The 13,651-nt window shown below is 38.0% G+C and overlaps 1 long non-coding RNA gene across 2 annotated transcripts in view; it reads left to right on the top strand.

Annotated features, from left to right (window-relative positions):
- Window positions 1-12,157, top strand: part of LOC123652863 — a 32,010-nt gene extending 19,853 nt beyond the window's left edge. For both annotated transcript variants that reach the window (XR_006742459.1, XR_006742429.1), the window contains one exon: window positions 11,681-12,157. This is a non-coding gene — a long non-coding RNA (uncharacterized LOC123652863). The remainder of the gene's footprint in view (window positions 1-11,680) is intronic.
- Window positions 12,158-13,651: the final 1,494 nt, after the last annotated feature.

The following is a 13,651-nucleotide window of genomic DNA, read 5'->3' as shown; positions in this document are numbered from 1 at the left end:
GGCTTAAAACAACACAAATTTATTCTTTTTTAATTACTGAGGCCAAACGTTCAAAAATAGCATTGTTGTACACACAAAGTATCACTGGGTCTGTGCTCCATCCAAGATTCTAGGAGCAAATTGGGTCCTTGTCTATTCCAATTTCTAGGGGCTACCAACATTCCTTGGCTTGTGGGTGCTTTACTTTAACTTCTTGGAGTCACCTGGCTTTCTTGTCTGGTGTCTGTGTGTAAAATCTCCCTCTGTCTGTCTCTGCTAAAGAAATGTGTGAATGCACTTAGGGCCCACTTGGACAATCTAGGATAAACTCTCCATTTCAAGAACCCGACTTAGTCATATCTACAAAGCATCTTTTTGCTATATACGGTGACAGTCCCAGGTTCCAGGAGAAAGAGGTATCTTTTAGAAGGCTATTTTCAAGCCTACCTCAGGGTTTATCTTTATGCAGATTGTCTTGAATTTCTCTGCATTTACTTAATAGGGTGTTATTGACCCAAAGGGGTTCTGGGCCTTCTTAATACCTCTGTCCCATTCAGACCTTGTGCCTAATTCTAGAAACCAATACAGACCCCCCAATTAGTCACCTGTCTGGCAGAGTCCTATTCTCAAATGAAACATTTTCAGTTCTTACCAACTTTATTTAAAATTTTAGAGAAATTGGTCAGAGTTTTTTGTACACTATCTGTGGTTGTGCATGAGAAAGCAGCAGAACTTTGTAAAGTGATAACCATTTGGAAATGTCTTCAGAAACTCAAATGCAAATTCTTAGGATTGTTTGACATTGATTTCACTCATCACCAATGTCCACATATGTCTTTGTTCCTTATTTTCTTCACTTTAATGTATCCATCTTACAATATTAATAAGATGCCCAAGCTGTGAATTTCAGGATCATTATCACACTTCTTAGGAAGTTAAAGCCCTCCTCTTTGACCTATGCTTTCGAATACCATGTAAGATATGCCATAATTGCCCACAAAGGCACAGTATGTTAGGTCTTATTGCCTAAATAAAACCCACTTCCACAGTAGGAGAAGAAGAGAGGGGGTAGATCTCCTGCTATTTACATCAGCACTTTTCCTCAGGAAATGCTGAATCTTAGCACCAAAAGAAAGTGTAAAAATGATAAATTTGTTCCCCAATGTGGACCACTGAACTCACAAGACTGCAATTCCTATATTATTGGATATTAGGATATAACTTCTTTTAATTTGGAGTCTCATTGCATAATATAAATAAAAAAGCCCCAGCTATATCAACTTTAATTGCCTTTAGACAGAATGCTGATTACCTACTGAGGTCTTGCCATGTTTTTCTGGGGAGCTAGCAGAGTTTGTTCCCTGCTTTGAAAGCAAAGTTGGAAAAGATTTTATGATTATTATTAGAGAGGGTAGAGCTGTATGTCTGCAGTCCTTCCTGCTAATATAACAATTGAACAAAATGTGTGGACAAAGACATGAAGGGATCGTCAAGATGATGACTTTGTGTGTGTATGTGAAGTTTGGAGAGTCATTTACATCCACCCACCTAAATTTAAGGAGTCTTCTAGCTAGTTCTACTTAGTATTCTTGTTAGCAAGAGTTTCAAAACAGCCACAAGTTTTCATTCTGATCCTGGCAGAGACCCAGAGGGAGAGGCTCATATTCAAAGTAATGATTGCTGAGTCTTTTAGTATCCCTTGGTACAACTGATTAAAGCAAGTAATCAATACCAAACTTTGAGAAAAAACTAGTGTGGGCATGTTATAGATGACATCCCATGAATAAATAACTCTGATAATGGCATTTATCTTACAGTCAAGCTCATCTATAATTTAGCAAATATAATATCCATTAAAAGAACACCTAGGATGATCACTGCCAAAATAAAGAGTTAATTCTGGGAAGTCACTCAAATAAGATAGGGAAAGTAAATTGGCTAATCACTGTAAAAATAAATGTAAAGCAGCTTCTACACCACATTCTACCCTGCTGTAAGACTATCCTTCAATAGCATTTCATATTGTACTTATTTGATTCAATTTCAGCCCAAAGAAGCTTTCAAAAAGGATTTTTTCTTTTCCTTGAAGGAATCAAATCTGTATAATAGAAAAATATAATTCACTGCACTAAATAAGTTAATTCACTGATCACCAAGTATAAAGGAGTATAAATAACATCCCTCTGGGACTGAAATGCTTTTGTAATATAAATTAAGCACAAGGTACTCTCCATTCTTCCTGATATATCATTGTGCTTGGCATCTCATGAGTAATGATATCTCATTCACATGTTCCAAATGGGCAAGAGAAATGAGGACCTATCCCAGGGTGTGAATAATGACAAGACTAAGCTGGAAAGGCAGGCAGAAATGATCAAGGCCCAAACTATCCACTGAAGCCAGTGTCCCTGCTTTACAACCAAAGAAGTTAGGCACAAGGATATCAAAGAGATTTGAGCAAGTCATACTGTGGGTCCAGTTTACTTTGAGGTGCCTTGGACATTTCTAAATGTTGATGAGGTAAAGCAAGTCATAGGCCATGCAGTTGAGTCTGGGAAGCTTGATTATCACAGGATTTAAAAAAATGACAACCTTGTCAGAGTATCGACTGCATCAGGTTTTGCCTCACTAGTTGATCTGTCAGTAGATTTCTTTGGGCACTTTTATCATCTCCAAAAACTTATTTGAGGGAAAATAATGTCTCTCAAATAATGCCCATGGTTATACTGAGTCAGTAATTCTAGATAATAATCCTATATAATAAAATGCTAATATGCAAATTGATTGAATGGCAGAACAACCGGTTGCTGTGATACACACTGACCACAGGGGGCAGGCATTCAACACAGGAGCTGCCCCCTGATGTTCACTGCACACTCCCACAGGGGAAGGAGCTGGGCTCAAGGCTGGAGAGTGCAGCGGTGATGGCGGGAGCTTCTCCTGCCTCTGCAACAGCTCTAAGGATGTCCTAGAGGGAGTGGGCCTAAGTTGTCAGTCAGACATTTCCCAGGGCTCCCAAACTGTGAGAGGGTGCAGGCCAGGTTGAGGGACCCCTTCCCCAAGTGCAAGAATTTTGTGCACTGGGCCTCTAGTTGTTGTATAAAATAAAACTAAGTGTATTTCCAATGTTCTCTAGAGATAATATAAATACTACTTGCTGTTATTTACGGTCTGCAATCAAACACGAGTTAAGGCCATAAATCATTACCCTGAATATAATATGTTTGTTTCATGAAAGTCTGAGCTTTCAACCCCAAAGCAACAAATCAATCCACTCCTTATTGAGCCTGTCACAGTCCTATCCTTGAGTATGACCACATTTATTACCATTGTCAACTGCCTCATGTGGAAGAACAGGAAAGAAGGATAGGGAATGTAAATATAAATTGTAAAGCAGATATTTGGGGGATGGCCAGGCTGAGGGGAGAGGGAACACAACATGGGACTTTCTCCTCAGGGTCACATATTTGATGGCCTGTGTACTGATGTAGTAATTGAGTTTTCATGTCACCAAGAATCCAGCTATTAACTGTCACCGGAGCTGAGAGGCTTGACACAAGGGCAAAGTGCTCAGAAGAGTTGGAGGCTGAACTTTCAGCCTTTTGACTGACCCCTAAAACACTTGGGTCTTTCTTAGGACAAGCCTGCTTCTCTAGGAGCCCGTATCTTCTAAGGGATGTTGGCAAGACTGCAGATGGGGAGCTACTAGCTTGCTTGTGGAAGAAGGCCTGTAGTGCTTTTTACCTGACAGACTTGAGGAAACCCTAGAAATGCTTCCAAAATAAGAAAGCACTTTCTGGCCAGTGATGCTCAGTGGTTGAGCATCAAACCATGCACCAAGAGGTTACTGGTTCAATTGCTGATCAGGGTACATGCCTAGGTTATAGGCTTGTTCCCCCATGTATCAGGCCTATAGGAAGCACCTCTCTCTCCCTTCCTCTATACCTAAAATCAATAAAAAAAATATTTAAAATATATATTAAAAAATAAAATAAGAAACCACTGCTCACTTTTCCCAGGGAGAGCACTACCTTTCAGGAGTGATGCCACCAGAGGAGAGGGAAAGGAGATTTCTAAAGGCAGGAGCTAAGTCTGTAATTGAGACAACAATCTGGATGTAGTAAGCAATATTTATAAGACTCATTGCCAGAAACTCTTCAAAATGTAGAGCTTTTTTTGGATGTCTAAATGAAATAATCACTTTTGGTATATCTTCTTCATACTTAAAATATTTATAAGAACATGAAAAAGTAAGTCAAGGCCTCTGCTGACACCTTAGCTGTAGATGCAATGACATAAATTTATTTTCATCATCTTCATTCAAAAACAAACTCTAATATGAACATAGGGTTTTATGAAGTAAATTACCCAATAAGAGGACATTAAGCAACAACATGGACAATACTGGAACACAACAGATAGACAGAATATGTCATATGTCATTAAGGAATTACATTCAGACAAATACTTCCAGAACCTTCTACCCTAGTCACTTTTTATCCTTTTTTTTCAACCTTATAGTTCCCAATTTAACATGGCTAAAGAATTTATTTTATTCTGTTTTAAGTTGTTTTGATAATAATGGTTTAAAAGTCTCAATTGAATCAGAAAAATATACTCAGCAAGAACTTGAACTGAGAAGTTTTGTTTGCAAAATTTCATCTGTACTTTATTTTTACATCAATGTGATTCTAATCATTACACTTATAGCACTCTGCCCAAGGCTAATCGCCCTTTGCTATATAAAAATTCAAACACTGTTCATGTACTTATAAAGCAAAAAGCCAACATCTCATGCATTTTAATTTTACAAAAAGCTTCTTGCTGTAATTTCCTTAAGAGAACAAATAGAGAGAGAGAGTTTTGGTATTTAATGAAAATTATATTGGAGAGAGAAAGCTAAATTGCTGCTGGGTTTGTAGGATGTCAGCACCAGGCATTTGTTTTCTTTGTGCCGCAGCTTCTCCGTTAGGAACTGAGGACTCACTGTTTCACCGGGATATGTGGGGCCTAGAGCACAGGCATATAGCCTACAAGACACACAGGCTAATCCCTCTCTGTAACTCAGCTTCAGACAGGCCATTGTTAGGGAATTGTGTTTTGCTGGGAGATAATTTAAAATTAATTATTAAGATTTATTCATGATTCAGAAAGAACAGTGAATATGATTCAATGCCTCAAAAAATGAAAAGAACAAAAAAAACAGGGGTATTTGGGTGCTGATAATATAGGCTGAGCCAAGCCTGGAAGTGAGTAGCATTCACAAACAATATGTGTAATATCACACATAAAACCTCAACATCCATAAACACTCATTTTAAAAGTTACCTTAAGAACTTTTCACACAATGATCAGTACCAGATCGCAATTGAACAGAGGCTTTGAACAGAGGCTTACTGAGTGGCCAGATTATTATGACCACCTGACGTTTGTAGGCAAATGATTTGTACACTGCATCATATGGAATATGGAAGCCAAAGGCCTGTTCGAACACCTTTGCTGTCTGCAGTTACCAAGATAAAATGTCTCCAACTCGCACAGGAACACAACGATTGGACAGTTGAGCATTGGAAAAAAGTCAAGTGGTCTGATGAATGACGTTTCCAGTTGCATCATGCAAATGGCAGAGTGAGAATTTCACCAAAACAACATGAAAGCATGCACCCCACATGCATGCATACAAACCTTCAAGCTGGTGGGGGCAGTGTTATGGTTTGGGGCATGTTTTTTCTGGCATGATTTAGGGCCTTTAATTCATGTGGAACAACATCTGAACACCACAATATACCTAAATATCATTGCTGATCAAGTTCATCCTATCATGTGGATGGTGTATCCCAATGGAGATGGCTTCTTCCAACAAGACAATGCATCATGCCACGGTGCTCGTATTGTGCAGGAGTGGTTTCAAGAGCGTGATGGAGACTTTACTTGTTTAGGTGGCCCCCACAATCACCAGACCTCAATCCAATTGAACATTTGTGGGACAAAGTTAAAAGAGCCATCAGGCAGCTGATTCCGCAACCATCAAATCTCACAGAACTGGACAGTGCTATTCCTCAGGTGTGGTGTCAGATTCCTTGCATCATCTTTCAACATCTTGTGGGTCAATGCCAAGAAAAATTGCCCCAGTATTGAAGGCAAAAGGTGGCCCAACAAAGTACTGATGGGGGGTCATAATAATCTGGCCACTCAGTGTGTGTGTGTGCGTGTGTGTGTGTGTGTGTGTGTGTGTGTGTGTGTTAGTATATATTGTGGCACAGAATTTTTTTTTTTTTAATTTATTTATTTATTTATTTTTTTACATATTTTAATGATTTTTTTTTGCCCCCCTCCCTCCCTCCCCCATAGCCCCTCCCTCCCCATAGTTTTATGTCCATTGGTTGTACTTATATGCATGTATACAAGTCCTTCGGTTGATCTATTATCTCCCCCAGATCCTCCTCCCCTCCCCGCTGTAATTTGACAATCTGCTTGTTGCTTTACTGTCTCTATATCTATCTTTTGGTTCATCAGTTTATAATGCTCTTTATTATCCACAAATGAGTGAGGTCATGTGGTGTTTCTCTTTCATTGATTGGCTTATTTCACTCAGCATGATGTTCTCCAATTCCATCCAGGTTGCTGCAAATGATGAGAATTCCTTCTTCTTTATGGCAGCATAGTATTCCATTGTGTAGATGTACCATAGTTTTTTGATCCAATCATCTGCTGACGGGCACCTGGGCTGTTTCCAAATTCTGGCTATTGTAGATTGTGCTGCTATGAACATAGGGGTGCATATATCCTTTCTGATTGGTGTTTCTAGTTTCTTGGGATATATTCCTAGGAGTGGGATTACTGGGTCAAATGGGAGTTCCATTTTCAGTTTTTTGAGGAAACTCCACACTGTTCTCCACAGTGGTTGCACCAGTCTGCATTCCCACCAGCAGTGCACGAGGGTTCCTTTTTCTCCGCAACCTCGCCAACACTTGTCGTTTGTCCATTTGTTGATGTTGGCCATTCTGACAGGTGTGAGATGGTACCGCATTGTTGTTTTGATTTGCATCTCTCGTATAATTAGTGACTTTGAGCATGTTTTCATGTGCCTTTTGGCCTTCCTTCTGTCTTCTTTTGAAAATATTCTATTTAGGTCCCTTGCCCATTTCTTAATTGGATCATTCATCTTCCTTTTATTTAGTTGTATCAGCTGTCTGTAGATGTTAGAGATTAAACCTTTATCAGTGGTGTTATTTGCAAATATGTTCTCCCACACCGTGGGCTTTCTTGTTGTTTTGTTGATGGTTTCTTTTGCTGTAAAAAAGCTTTTTATTTTGATGTAGTCCCATTTGTTTATTTTCTCTTTAGCTTCCATTGCCCTAGGGGCAGTATCAGTGAAGAAGTTCTTTTGGCATACGTCTGAGATTTTGCTGCCTGAAGATGCTTCTAGTATTTTTATGGTTTCCCGTCTGATGTTTAAGTCCTGTATCCATTTTGAGTTTATTTTTGTGTATGGTGTAAGTTGGTGATCTAGTTTCATTCTTTTGCATGTGTCTACCCAATTTTCCCAACACCATTTATTGAAGAAACTGTCTTGACTCCATTGTATATTCTTTCCTCCTTTGTCAAATATTAATTGAGCATATTGATTTGGGTTGATATCTGGATTCTCGATTCTATTCCATTGATCTATATGTCTGTTCTTGTGCCAGTACCAGGCTGTTTTGAGAACAGTGGCTTTGTAATACAGTTTGAAGTCCGGTATTGAGATCCCTCCTACTTTACCCTTCTTTCTCAGGATTGCTGTGGCTATTCGGGGTCTTTTATTGTTCCAAATGAACTGTTGGAGAGTTCTTTCTAGGTCAGTGAAATATGCCCTTGGTATTTTAATGGGGAGTGCATTGAACCTATAGATTGCTTTAGGAAGTATGGACATTTTGATGATGTTGATTCTACCAATCCATGAACATGGTATGTTCTTCCATCTCCTTACATCATCCTCTACCTCTTTTTTCAGTGTCGTGTAATTTTCTGCATATAGATCCTTTACTTCCTTAGTTAAATTTATTCCTAGGTATCTTAATTTTTTTGGTGCGATGGTAAATGGAATTGCTTTTTTAGTCTCTGTTTCTGTAGTTTCACTGTTGGTGTATAGAAATGCCATGGATTTCTTGGCGTTAATTTTGTATCCTGCTACATTGCCAAATTCATTTATTAAGTCAATTAGTTTCTTAATGGAGTCTTTTGGGTTCTTTATGTACAATATCATGTCATCTGCAAATAAGGATAACTTTACTTCTTCTTTTCCAATTTGGATGCCTTTTATTTCGTCCTCTTGTCTAATTGCAATGGCTAGTACTTCCAGTACTATGTCAAACAGGAGTGGCGAAAGTGGGCATCCCTGTCTTGTTCCTGTTCTTAGAGGGAATGGTTTTAGTTTTGTGGCACAGAATTTTAGTAATTACTTTATGTGTGCCATGAAATGAAAAAGGTTGAAAATTATTGGTTTGAGCCATTATTTTTGCTAGTTATCTGCCCACTTCACCAGCCTTTCTGAAGTTAAATGAAACTAGTAGTTAAAAAAGCCAGCAAATTAGAACAATCACTGTGGATTGTTGTGAAACAGTTTGCAGCAAGACTTTTCAAACTAGATTGCTTTGATGACTTAAACTGTTGCTGCCATGGTCCCTTCCTCCTGCCCTGTTCCCATTACATGTCACTATGCATTTAGTCATTGTGTCAAATACAATCATTTTATGATTGTTTTAATAGTATACTATGAATATCTTTGTATTAGGAAGAATTTACACTTTTATTTCTATAGGTAATTTTAAAAGGGTGTTGTATGTGTGCGCATATATATTTATGTCTCTGTGTGTAGGCATACCTTATGTTGTTTGCACTTTCCTTCATTGTGCTTTACAGATATTGAATTTTTTTTTTACATATTGAAGGAGCCTGAAGATGTGAATGAAATGCTTCAATCTCATGATAAAACTTTAACAGATGACTTGCTTCTCATGGATGAACAAGGAAAGTAGTATCCTGAGATAGAATCTACTCCTGGTGAAGAGGGTGTGAGGACTATTAAAATGACAACAAATAATGTTCATTATTACATAAACTTAGGGTTTTAGAAGGTTGGCTCCAATTTTGAAAGAAGTTTTATTGTAGGTAAAATGCTATCAAACATAATCATATGCTATATAGAGAGAAGTTGTTTTGCAAAGACAATCCACTACAACAAACTTCATTGTTGTCTTATTTTAAGAAATTGTCACAGCTACTCCAATTTTCAGCAACCATCAGCACCATCAACACTGAAGCAAGACCCTCCCTTAGCAAAAGGATCATGATTCACTGAAGGCTCAGATATTGGCTAGCATTGTTTAACAATAAATTATTTTTATTTTTTTAGATATAATGCTCATTACACACTCAATAGACTACAAGACAGCATAAACATAACTTTTATGTGAACTGGGAAATAAAATTCCTGTGGGTTGTTTTATTGTAATATTTGTTTTATTTTGATGGTCTGACACCAAACCCATAACATCTCCAAAGTGTGCTTTTATAGGAATTGTTAACGAAAAAAACCATTGAAACCTGTAAAGATTTGTGTGTGTGTGTGTGTGTGTGTGTGTGTGTGTGTGGGTTTCTTTGAGCCTTACTGTGGATAATGCCAGGAAGCGGAACCTCAACGGATTGAGATAATGCTCCAGAGAATGGCAGGTTACATTTCTCTATTTATACACTGAAATCAAAGGAGGGACATAGGTGGGTAACATGAAATTCATTGGTGATGGAGTAAGGAGGCAGGAGAAAGCAAAGTGGTGGGAAACTCCTGGGACTGGATAAAAAGTAAAATGATGGATGTGTACTCAGGTGAGTGCAGGAACAATTAAGATGATAACAAAGGAATTTGAGGCATCAGTCCTGGCACACAAGGCATTTGGTTGTGCCCCAGAGGCTCCAGAAAAAGGAAAGTTACAAGTTACCCAGACATCTCATAGATATGGTATCTTAGAGGCAAAAAGGCAAATGGGCTCAGTGAAAGACCAAAGTTGATCTTTGTCTGGGAAAACATCTGGGACATGACTACTTACTATAATCTGTTAGATATTTAATTTTCAAACCATCTTTTGTGGTTATCTTAGGTCTCTGGGTTTGCAAGACTGCCATGCAGGCCTTCCCTGAGCTTGTCAGGTTAGCATGTGGCTCTTTTCTTTCACAGAATACATACATACATTTGATTTTTTCTGGAATATTCCACAGGAAACATGTAAATCAGAGTACTCTAATTATAAATTACAAAACAAACAAACAAATAAATAGCCTGTGTGAACCAAATACAAGGTCTTCAAATGGCCGCAAACACTGTGTCTTTTCCATGTTCTGTCACTATACGTGTGTTTAGCGCTGGATGAGATTTCAGTGATTCGGCAGATAAAAGCAGACAGTAAGAGTAATTGTTTTCAAAGTTAAGAATATTTAGAAAATGAAGAGAAGACGGTTTCTTTTTTAACCATGATAGTCAAATTGTAATACTCAGTAAACTGGAGTGCCAGAAAGAAGATGCTGAAAGATCATGAGACAGTCTGTTATCCTAGGCTGCCAGCAGTAAAGAACTGAAGTCAAAGAAGCTGAGGAACTTGTCCCTGGAAGCTGAAAATGTTCTTCTAAATTCAGCACTTCCACAGCTCTACTTTAGTGAATTTTAAGTCTACTTTAGTGAATTTCATTCTGTTGAAAACTGCCAATATCCAAATATCCAAAAATATACCAACAACAAATATCCATAATTAGGAAGAGAATAACACAATACTCAACTACTTTAGGCATTCCCCTTTTTCATTTCACATCTTCCTCACAGCTAACTCCTCTCTTCCCCATCTATGCAGTGACTAAGTCTGTAAGGTGACAACACAAGACAATTAGTTTAATCAATTAAGTCAATCAACTTGTAAGTTCCCTGGGAACTGACACATTGAATTCACTTGTAAATCAAGTCAAAATGTTCCAATATGTATGCCTTCTTATAGGATCTGAGTCTTCATAGACTAATGTCAAGATTGGATTCCAATTTTAGTGCTTCTAAATGAAGGTTAGTGCTCTTTGAACATTAAGTGATAATTATTGAGATGGTTGTAATTATGATTTGCACAGCTTAAAAGTTATGAGGATCATTTGATTTGCTAAATAGTGTTTTTTCTTCTACATGCTTACATTTACCAAGCAAAAATAGAGAGCATTGAAAGTACCTATTATCTTTTGGGATCCTAGGAAAATGAAGTGCTGTGTGTCACAAGACATTCTTGGCAAAAGTAGTATAAAAACCAAAAAAATAAAAAATAAAAAATCCATATGGTACACAACTTCTCTCAAATGAAAAATAAGGCTTCCCAAGGAAGGAGCCTTGGGGAATTCTAAAGTCAAATTGCAAGGAACAAATGTGCTATTTTAATTTTGGCCTTAAAACTTCCTTTCCTGGAATGGTCTCAATATTGCAATCTCTGCTCAACAGCATACTCTAAACTAAAAATTCTCCTTGTGTTCTGGTTTGCTTTACTTCAGAAAAAAATCATCAGAGCTTTGGATGAGATTTGCAACCCTTCCTACACCAACTTTAGAAGCCCAAGAAGATGCTATACAGACAGAATTCTCCATGAGATAAAACTGTTTCTTTTCTTTCTTTCTTCCCCTACCTCATTTGATTTAGGTTTAGAGGCATTTCCTGGCTTCCCACTGCTCACAAAGGCGTGGGCCCCGCCCTTGCCTGCTTCCCATCACTGAGGCACCTGCCTCCACCATGGAGGAGTCCTTGACCAGCAGCTCATAGTGGACTTGGCAGTCTGCCCTGCACCAGGGAAATGTGTGTCTTCTTCCTGATGCTTGGTGTGATTAAGACCATGAGGGAGCATATTGAAAGTCTACATCCAGCTGCAGCAATTTGTCAGTCTTCATTATAGCAAGCTGTGTGGCAGCACCACTGGAGAAAAGGGTCAGTGTGGCTTCCAATTAAAACTCCCTATTGAAGATGGATTTATGTTTGGTCTATTTCAAACCACATTGGGCTGCAACTTATCATCTAGGTTGTCAAGCTGGAAGCACTTTCCTTTTTTAGTGCAAAGGGTTTAAAAGCCATTAATTCGTTTTTGTTTAAGATGTAAAGATACAAACAAATGAGTGTGTGTTTTTTAAAGGGGGGCGGAAACCTTTGGTCCAGATGTTTTCTGGATACATTTAAACATTTAGGATGTGAGTCAAATTTGCAGGTGTTTTGACCTATATATTGGGCATTTCTGCTTTTAATGTGCTTATTATGGGAAATTTATGGTGAAAGGAAAGAATAGACCCTCCTAGATGATCCTCAAAATCATACTCTAGGAATTTCTAACAGAGCCCAAGTCTTTTAGGGATGGGTTGCTTCTCTAAAAGAGAAATATAATTTCCTGTTTTGTTGTTTTTTAGGACAAGAAGTACATATTTTAATCATCTTGGACATGAAGTCAAATTAATGTTCTGACATTTTGATGATGTAAAAATAATTACTTTTAGGAAAAAAATTCTATTACATTTCTGTGCTTTAAAAATTTAAAGAGAAGAGCAAATGGAAAGGAGGAAAATGTTTAGGGGAGTATCTTGGCAAAACATTTGGGTCTGGAGATAGTCTCTGTTTACAATAAATGAGAACTGAAAAAAGAAAACAGTAGCAAGTCCCTTGCCAAGAAAGACCCAAATGTTTAAATACAATACAATACAATACAATACAATACAATACAATACAATACAATACGTTTTGGCTCATATATCTTTGGTATGATCTGTCTTTAACTTTCCTTTAACCTTAATTCCTTGTTTTTTAGAGGGGGTCCTAGTTGAGATCCTGCTTAATGTACAATGAAAATATAAATTTCTTGTCTCTCTCTCTTTTAAAAAAATATTTTATTGATACAGAGAGGAAGGGAGAGAGATGGAGAACCAGAAACATAGATGAAAGAGAAACATCGATCAGCAGCCTCTTACACACCCCTACTGGAGATGTACCTGCAACCAAGGTACATGTCCTTGACAGGAATTGAACCTGGGACCTTTCAGTCTGCAGGCTGATGCTCTATCCATTGAGCCAAACCAGTTTCAGCTCTTGTCTCTTTTTTATAGCCTTAAATTTAGTCTTCTTTGGGAATTCATTCTTGGCAGTTTCCACCCTTTCCACATGTAACTTGGGCAAAATCAATTAAGCTCACTCACTTCATCTATTTAGCTATGTCCATTAACTGTGAAACATAGTGTCCTGACATTCACAATCCCCATCAGGCGACCTCATGATGGGAGGAGGAGGACACAGTTATGTCAGGTCAAAAGAGCCTGAAACATTAGCGATAGCTGGAGGATGGGGAGAGCCTGCACCTGCTCCCTGAGCTCAACTCAAGACTCTTGACACCACCCAGATAGGTTCTGGTATAATACAGAACCCCAGTTTTTACCTTCTAACTACTCTGAAGCAGAAAAAAAAAGAAAAAGAATTTGTTGTGGTAGGAAAACTGGGAGATTTTCCCACAACCTCAGAGAAACAACCTTAAATGTCATCATGAGAATTAAGGAATTTCCTTTTTAAAATCTGATTTAATCCTGGAAATGCCACTGAGTTTTTCAGCATCCTGTCAAAGTTAAATAAATATAATGATAG

Source organism: Pipistrellus kuhlii, unplaced genomic scaffold (genome assembly GCF_014108245.1).
Source record: "Pipistrellus kuhlii isolate mPipKuh1 unplaced genomic scaffold, mPipKuh1.p scaffold_m20_p_1, whole genome shotgun sequence".
NCBI classification, from domain to species: domain Eukaryota; kingdom Metazoa; phylum Chordata; class Mammalia; order Chiroptera; family Vespertilionidae; genus Pipistrellus; species Pipistrellus kuhlii.
The sequence above is the reverse complement of the archived record's forward strand: the minus strand, read 5'-3'. Positions and strand labels throughout refer to the sequence as shown.